This window comes from Elgaria multicarinata, chromosome 12 (assembly GCF_023053635.1).
Source record: "Elgaria multicarinata webbii isolate HBS135686 ecotype San Diego chromosome 12, rElgMul1.1.pri, whole genome shotgun sequence".
In the NCBI taxonomy this organism is placed as follows: Eukaryota; Metazoa; Chordata; class Lepidosauria; order Squamata; family Anguidae; genus Elgaria; species Elgaria multicarinata.
Genome location: NC_086182.1, coordinates 25,579,715 through 25,589,444, shown reverse-complemented (window position 1 = coordinate 25,589,444; position 9,730 = coordinate 25,579,715).

Genomic DNA, 9,730 nt, shown 5'->3' with positions numbered 1-9,730 from the left:
CACGAACGCCAACCCACAAAGAGACACAAAACAGAAAGTTCTCAGGGTGGGTCTGCCTTAGTCCCCCCTCCAACGCTGGGATTGGAGGATGATGCTTTCTGAGGAGATCAGTTCTCATCAGGATTAGGAGTTGAATGTGCCTGTCATCGCTTCCAAAAAAAAAAAAAAAAACCCAAACCCCGATTTTTAAAAAAATATTGCACGTGAACCACAGGACGCAGAAAGTTGAGAGTCGTCTCAAAATGACCCCCATCCACGACTCTCTGTGCACAAGAATTTTCAGAACGATAGCTTAACCCCCCCCAGTTATCCCCGATTCTTTTCCGCAATGCAATCCTATGGGCGAAAAGCCGAAAACGCCGTTTGAGCCGCGCGGTTGACCCGATTTTCAAAAAAATATAGCACGCGACCCGCACGACGCAGAGAGGTGAGAGTGGTCTCAAAATGACCCCCATCCACGACTCTCTGAGCACAAGAATTTCCAGGACGATAGCTTCAAAAAGAACGTAGTTATCTGCGATTATTTGCCGCAATGCAATCCTATGGCGAAATGTTTTCAAGATGGCGACCGGAGCGCTCCGCCTGAACTAGGAGCTCCGAAAAATGGCCGCTTCTCTTCGCCTTGCTTCTAGGGGTCCGCGGTCCGCTCCTACTCCGCCTCTGGGTAAGGCGGAGCAGGCCAATCCGCTACTGCTTCTACGCTCCTAATCGGAGCGGATCACACCCCTAGTAGAAAGCTAGCCATGGAAGGAGCAGCCACCTCATTTTCTCACTTGTTGACCCTGCACTCTTCCTCTGGGCAGTGCAGAGGTGAGGATGAGTCCCAATGAGCCTGATCCTCCCCATCACACCTTCCAGGGAGACAAGACAAATGAGCAGGTAGATGTGGTAGCTTGGTGCCAAGCTACAAAGGAATCAAAAACTGGTTTGCCAATTCAGATCTTTGGTCTACTGAGCTCAGTGCTGCTAATGAGTGGCAGAAATTACTCTTTCCCAGCCCTGCCCCAAGGAAATGGGGATGGAATCCCAGCCTTTTGCATGCAAAGCAGGTGCACTGTACTATGGCATCCTTCCACATAATGTCCATTTCATTTCATTTATTATATTTCTGTACTGCCCCATAGCTTTGTGAAGTTCTCTAGACAGTTCACAAAGATGAAAAACCATTAAAATGCATTATACAAAGTGCAAAACCAGCTACACAAAAACATATAAACAGACAGCACACGCGCAGAGACAACGTATTGAAAAACATTTTAAAACCATCAACCAAAGACTATCCAGGACCTGATTGAGAACTTGTTATATGCTGCCTAATGTCTGAGAAAAGATGCCGGAAGTGTAACAGTGCTGGAGTCAGGGAGACCGTTCCAACATTAACCACCGTGAATAGCTCAATAAACCATGGGGCTCTCAAGCTACATGGTTAGCAAGCTACCCTGTGGAAAATGCGTTGCGTTCAAACAGCACAATAAACCATGGCACGACAACAACCCACCGCTCAAAAACAAGTGTGGGTTAGCTTGTTTAGCATGAACCCAGTCATGGACAGAAATATTGCTCAGCAAAGATTGCATTTGCTTGAGCTCTTGTAAAAGCGTCTTAAATTTTGGAGATGACCTCAGTTTACCGTCACACAATGTTTAAATAATTCCCCCATGTTAGGTGCTGTTTTAACAGGATAAATATTTGCGAAGTTAAAACAACTAGCTTGCTGCCTCTCAAAAGGTGCCAAGGTTTTACAAAGATACATCTACTGTATCCTATTAATGAAGCTAATAGAGCAAATGTTAAAACATCACCTCCTTGGTGAATAACAAGGTCTTAACGTACTCAGTGAAGGTGCACAGCCTGTGTTAAGTTGTCAGTGTAAGTTGTTCCACAGATATGAGCAAATAAATATTCATTAAGGTGAATAATGAATACTATCAGTGGTACAGTTTCTGTAGCTGAAGATCCTGAGCAGCAGGATTCATTAGGACTATTCTACAAAGTTATAAGGAAGCAAATGAGTAAGTATGTAGTCTGGATGTAGGACAGTGGGATAATATCCCTTTCAGGATGTTCTTTGCTTTTTAAAGACATATGTGACACCACTCACTAGCTGGCTTTATAGCTGAAAAGATTATCCGTTGATCTCTTTTCCTTTCTAATTTCCAGTGCCCAAACTCTGACCTTTTCAAGCTGTCTCTCTACAAGGAATCTGTCTGGAAGATGGAGCTTATCAAACTTTCATCAACTTGGCCCCCTGGACTTTGGCTCATTTTCCCATGAGCCGCATCATATTGGGCCCGTTCGTGGATTTTCCCAAGTTTTTTTTTTTTTTTTTTAAATGCATGTAAATAGAAATGTGCACAGGTTACAGGTGAAATTTGCATAGTTTATGCAAATTTCAGCCATAATGTGTGTAATTCGTGCAATTGCAGGTGCAGTTTGTAGAAATTATACAAGTTGCGTAAATTACACAGTTTGCTGCTGAAATGTATGCAAATTGTAGGGCACAATTTGTGCACATTTTTATTTACATAATTAAAAACACAGACACACACACACTGATCAGATTTCAGGAAAAACCCTGCGATTTGGCCTACAAATGTAACTAAGGCTGGTTGCTGAATAGCAGTCTGTTGAGCTCCCCAAAAGGCCAGATTCCACAGCAATGGGCACCCCTACCTTTCTTGAAAAAGATGCTGCCACCCCCACCCACCCCACTTTACCTTTTAACTACTGACCTGTGTTTGATGGTCCCAATGCTTTCCAGATGTTTTATTTCTTTCTCATTATATAGCCAGGAGTCCGTGGTCTTCTGTGCTTTCAAGCTCAAAGATGCTCCACAATCTGCAGCTACTGAGATGTTACTTGCTTTGGGTAGAGATTACATTGATACTTCCAAAAAGATGGGTGGAATAAAGAGATTTATTACCACTCTCTCCACCTGGTTCAGTGGAACTCTTCATTACATGCGTCAACATACACTGTCATTAACTTCTGGCTGTACTGAACATTGTGCTTTTACCATAATTGAAGGGAGTAGGCAATTACTTCTTGGGAGGAGAGCAATGTAAACGCCCGACTTTTTTGGAGCGGATTTTCCAGGGTGCATATTCTGTCCAAATGACAAATCTTGATAAAATAGTTAAGAGCAGAGACACCACACTGACAACAAAGGTCCGCATAGTTAAAGCAATGGTATTCCCCGTAGTAACCTATGGCTGCGAGAGCTGAACCATAAGGAAAGCTGAGCGAAGGAAGATAGTGCTTTTGAACTGTGGTGTTGGAGGAAAATTCTGAGAGTGCCTTGGACTGCAAGAAGACCAAACCAGTCCATACTCCAGGAAATAAAGCCAGACTGCTCACTTGAGGGAATGGTATTAAAGGCAAAACTGAAATACTTTGGCCACATAATGAGAGGACAGGATACCCTGGAGAAGAGGCTGATGCTAGGGAAAGTGGAAGGCAAAAGGAAGAGGGGCCGACCAAGGGCAAGATGGATGGATGATATTCTGGAGGTGACAGACTTGACCTTGGGGGAGCTAAGGGTGGCGACAGCCGACAGAAAGCTCTGGCGTGGGCTGGTCCATGAAGTCATGAAGAGTTGGAAGCGACTGAACGAATAAACAACAAAGGCAATTAGCATAATATATTCATAGTAATGTCACATGTGTGTGTTGACTGTATTTATTCAGTGAATAAGTTTGCTTAGGGCTTGCACCCACACCATACAGCCAGATGTTGGCCATGGGGTAACTTTGAGGCTGTGCTAGATCCAGTTTGTCAACTTCATGATATGCAGATGAGGAGGACAACGTGCTGTTGCCCGCACCTTGTCAGTTCAGTGGTACCTCTTCTTCTGCTACAGATAAGGGATGGGCTATGAACCTGGTTACAGCATGGTGGCCCCCTTCCCCGTGAGGTAGTATCCTAGTATAATAAGGCTTCCATTCTGGATCAGTGACTCTCCCTCTGCTCATACTGATAGGTGCTAAAATGTAGAATTTTATCTATCAACCAATGGCTCCCCTAAACAGTGCTTTGCTATTTTATTTCCTTTCCTTTCCTTTATTACTGCCCAATAGCCCAAGCTATCTGGGTGGTTGGCAAAGATGAAACCCATAAAATACAATAGAATAACAAAATATAAAACCACCAACAAATCTGCAAAACGAATTTATACAATCAAAAATAGAAATCCCCAGACCTACAAAAATACATTATCGTATGTTGTCAAATGTCTGAGAGCAGAGAAAAATCTTGACCTGGCGCTGGAAAGATAATGATGTTGGCCCCAAGAGGCCCACTGTGGGGAGAGCATGCCACAATCGGGGCCACTACGAAGAAGGCCTTCTCCCTTGTTGCCATCTTCTGAACCTCTCTTGGAGAAGGCAGTTGGAGGAGGGCCTCAGATGATGTAGGCTCATACCAGGAGATGTGCCCCATCAGGTATTGTGGTTCCAAGCCATATAAGACTTTATAGGTCTATTGCTTTGCTTCAGTTCCCTATTCATATTCCCATCTCTCCATAGTAGAGGGTAAATAGGTGGAGGACCACATCACTGAGAAAAGACAAGAATAGTATACAGCCCCCACTTTCAATACTGCAAGAACTGAGCCCAGCATTTCTCGGAAACATCTTTAGAGGACCTGGGAACAGACTCAGAATCCGATGAGGTAGAGGGTGAAATGGTGGAGGAGATGCCAAGGTTTCAGGAGATAGAGCAGGGAAACATTGGAAGAGAGGAATCTTTTTAGTTGCCAATTAGTTGATTCAAAACCTGTAGTAGGAACCTAGGTCCTTACGGAGGTGGAGTTGGGAGTGAATGCTCAAATTACATGTTGGATCAAGAGGGAGGATGGCATTCTACAAGGCTGGCTCATGAACAGAGATCCCTAGGGAAAGACTCCAAGGGTAGAACTGAAAAAGCTACTCAGGTTTCATTTCTGCTGGATGGTGCTAATTTCATTGCAACACTCTGAGCAATAGTGCATCCATCAAAGGGAGCTTCAAGTACTCTATGTGCTAGTTAGAGATCTTAGGTGTGGGTGGCTAGAGGATAAGAAAGTCTGTAACATGAAGGGCTGCTGTGTGTTGGAGGAGGAAGCCGTAAATAAGACACAGACACCGAGCTTGGATACAACTTGGGCCTCTTTATAATTAACCGGAGAAATCAACCCTCCCTGGATCTTCATGTGACTGTGCGGGAATTCATCATAACTCAGGCAATACTGCCTGTCCATATGGGCAAGCCACACTCCAAGTGAGCAGCCGGTTCACCTGGCTCCTTGCTTATCAGTCACTTATGTAAGTGTGGGGATACCGCCCTGTTCCACCCCCGCTTGCTGCCATAACGACAGCGAGTAGATGAAACAGGAGGGTCTCCAAAGGCATACCATATCCTGACGCGTAAGCCACAGAGCCCCGCGGAGCAAGCCGTCTGGATATGCCAATCACCCAAAAGGTGCCAGTGTGCTCACCATCCTAGCTAAATTATGCAATTCCCGCACATCCCTGCCAATGAAGTGAACCAGGCCTCAGCTTAGGTTCACTTCCCCCACCCCGGGAAATAGTCCCGCAAACCCACATGAAGATCCTGCAGGAAAATATCGTTTCCAACATCTGAGAGATGCACTCCATTGGCCCTGTATAACTCGTGCCTGTCAACAGTTATAGCAGGATGCGGGCTATGTCTGTCTTTTACCAGTAAGAGGAAAGTGGACGTGCCCCGGGGGAGGGGGAACTGTGCCCATTTGACTGGCCCTGTCTAGGAACCAGTCTTTCAGAAGCTACCTTACACTTCAACTCATGACAGGCATTAGGTAGCTTCCACTGGTTAACCTTTGGAGGGTCCTGATGACCTTCCAAGGGCAGGAGTGTTCACTGGGCATGTCCACATGCCCTATGGACATCATCCCCTTGCACCACACCTATTCATTTGTTCACTAAGGTTAGGGTGGGTAGCAGTGCTGCATTTCCTATCTGTTATTTATTTGCTTAGTATATGATTTCAGGTTGTGTTTGTGCGTTTGGTGGGGCTACTGTTTCAAAAAACACTGGGAAAATTCCGTTCAGAGACTAAGAAAGAAAAGTTTTCCAATATCCCAAGTTACTAAGTATCCCGTTTTGCTTATCCCCTCCCTCCAACTTTGGGATTGGAGGCTGCTTCATCAGGTGATCATGGTTGGGAGTTGAATCTGCCTCTCAGCACTTCAAAAAAAGGTACCCCTCCTGCTTTTTTTACCCTATTTTTAAAAAAATTATAGCAAGCAAACCGCAGCACACAAAGTGCTGAAAATAGGCACAAATGACCCCCACCCACCACCCTCTAAGCACAGCAAGTTTCAAGGAGGTAGCTTGAAAAACAAAAAAGTATTCCGCTAATCTTTTCCGCAATGCAATCCTATGGGGAAAATATCCAAAATGGAGGGGCGGAGCGCTCCGCGTAAAAGCAAATTATTCGCTTTCGGTCGCTTCTCTTCGCCATGCTTCGCTAGCCACCCGATCCGCTTCTCCTTTGCCTGTAATGGAGGCGAAGCACCCTGATCTGCTTCTCCGAACCGAAGAGAAGCGGATCACAGCCCTAATGAGCAGCACCTGCTGTGATGGTGAAACTTGGACTCTGTGCCAAGTTCAGTTTTGTTCAGGGCTTATCTTTCTGTAGATAAATTTTCTGCCCTGATGGACACATCTGGAGGGTACCAGGTTGGGGAGGTTGTTCTAGAAGAAGCTGGTCCTTGAAAAAAAGGCAATAAAAGCAAAGGAGGAGCCCTCAGAACTGGTTAAAGCAAATAAACGGAAGAGGACCTGAACATATATACAAAATAATGAGCAATATGAACACAATTGATTCTATCTAAATGGGCATATGAGAAACCCAATTGTTGTATAATAATAATAACACTGAAATTAATTGTGATACGTTTACAGATAGTGCTCAATAAGTAATAGACGATAACTCCGGATTGTGTTGTGCATTTCCATACTTCATCGGTGAAACTAATTATATTTCAGGCTATGGTCTGTGTCACTCTCACTCTCACGTTGATGTAGGAGAATAAACCCTAAAACAAAGAGTGAAGGGGGATAAATGCTTCTGCACAAATTACAGATTTTTTTAAAAAAAAATTAATGAGGTAAATGAGGATATTACCTTCTTGTGCCATGAGCTTTTTGGATTGACACACCATGCCTCAGCATAGAGTAGTTCTCACCTTCTACATCTTCTAAACTGTGTAAGTAATAAAGTGTGAATAGCATTTAGCTTTCATTGCACAACGTTCCAGCTCTATTCAGTTGGGTAATTTACTCACAGGTCCTTGAAAAATGACAATAGCAATGGAAAACCCTACTACACAGATGTCAATCAATGCAAAGTAGCCTAGAGGCATGACTAAACACACTTTCTTCCTTGACATTTCACGTGCTTGTTACAACAGTGCAGTACTTTCTTCAGGATATTATCTGTTGCAGAGTTTATTGTCATCCAGGTGAGGATGGTGCAGTATTGTGAGAACAATGAGAAAAAGTTTTGTAACCTTACAATTCAGATCAAAGATCTGTCTTATGAGAAGGCCTTTAAAGAGGACGTTTTAATTCTGAACCCAAGAAGTTAAAAGAGATTCATCTTTAAGAAAATACTTACTAAAACATGAACCAGAATGTAAACAGGTATAAACACCACAAGGACAGTATTTCCCTGAGTAATTTATCCTTACTGAAAGCATTGATGCCTCACCTGTTAAGCACTTGGTGGGACATGTTGATTTTGTTTTCATTAGCTTTATGTATACAAATACTCTTCAGTGATGAATAATAAGGAAATATTTATCTCTGTATTTATATTTTACATATAAAAAATCTGTATTCTGAGCTTCTGGTGGTTACACACCACTCAGGGCAGCTAACAACAATGAAAAGCAATTGTCCTGCTTCTGCTGGTGCAAAGACAGAGCAACTAAGAGCTTTTTAGCTCACAAAAGCTCAAGACATAACATATTGGTTAGTCCTAAAGGTGTTACAAGCCTCATTATTGCTTCAGTATATGAGATGTCACATTATTTACTAATTTATTTTAAAGTACTTCTACCGCACCTCTCAGTTTCAAAATGTGAAGCGTTCACGGAGTCTAACAAAATAAGTAGAATGAACAAAACTTGTAATACAACATTACTAGTGCAAAGCCCATTTCGCCATGGGCTCCTGCTCCTTTCCCACTGTTTTACCCCTCCGTCTCCCCACAACAGAAGGGCTCATGAATATGCAAATGTGGCTCATGCATAGTGAATCCTCCTATCCAAAATTTGCATGCAGCACAGCCCTCCCCCCTCGCTCGCATTCCCCGATTGGCCACCTCCAACTTCTTCCCTCTCCCTGCTGGTAGCTGGGGCCCGCCCGCACACCACACTGATTGGCCAAGCAGGACTGCCTGTCATCCCACTGGCAGAGGGGCAGCCCTGTCTGCTTGGTGTGGAGGAAATTAATTGCTATTAATGATCTGTGACCATTTTCAAACTTACACATTTTTCTGCACATCTACACTGCTCAAGCTTCAGTTTAAATTAAAAACGAGCGAAATCGGTCTGGTAGATCTTGAATAATACTCCTTGCCCTGGTGTATTCTTATATAAGATTAGCCAGCAGACAAAGCAGCAGGTATTTATGTATTCTGCACCTATGTTCTAGGGTTCCCTGCAAAAACAAAAAGGGTAAACCAGTTCAAGTCTGTAGTGCATATTTCTCTCCCCCCCCCCCCCTCTCTCTGTGTCTGTGTATCCATGACTTCTTTGGCACAATAAACGAAAACAAAGGAAGACAACATAAAAATATATCAGAATTATTTTTATTTTTTTTGCTGCCTATTGGTCATTGAGCCTGCCAACTTCCCCTCCTGTAAGGGCTCCACTCTGCTTTGTTCTCTAGTTGGTATTATTTCACGCTTGAATCTTTCTTCCCTGCCTCTGGATTCATTCATTTTATTTTGGTTTGTAGTGTGGCATGCAACTTTCTGCACCATGTTGCATGCTAGCAAACCACATTCCTTCCTTGTCCTTGAAAGAGACTTTCTTCCATTCACTCACCTGCCTACCACTTAGGACATTGTTCCCTTCTTGACCCATTTTTGGAATACAGGATGCTGCCTTATCTTACATCAGCTTAGTATTGTCTTCACATTGACCAATTATACTGCATACAGAAAGAATAAAAAATGCAATAACTTATTAAATATACCACTGATTTCACAATTACAGCTATGTCTGTAGTTCTAATAGATTCCAGAATATGTCTATAATCATGTCTAACTATGCAATCCTATATATGTCTATTCCCTTATGAGTTCGACAGAGTTTACTCTTGTATATAGAATTGCAATCTAAAGGGGTTTTCAACTCCTAGACATTAACTAGACATTACCCCATGCAATGTAAACATGAAATATTCAAAAAAATAAACTAAAAATTTATTTGTGGATATTATTTAGAGGTTTGTTTATTTATTAATACATGTGTGTCCTGCTCTATATCACAAGGCTCTCAGGGCAGCGTACAGGTAAAATAATTAGTAAGATCTTTCCCAGTGCACATTTTGAGCCTCAGGGATATAAAACAAATTTTCTGTGGTGAATTGGGGATTTTTAATCTTTTTTGGCATGTGGGGGGAAGGGAGATATGTTTGCAGCTTATGATTCATACATATTTAAGGTATGATTATGTTCTATATCAGAGAATAGTTATAGAT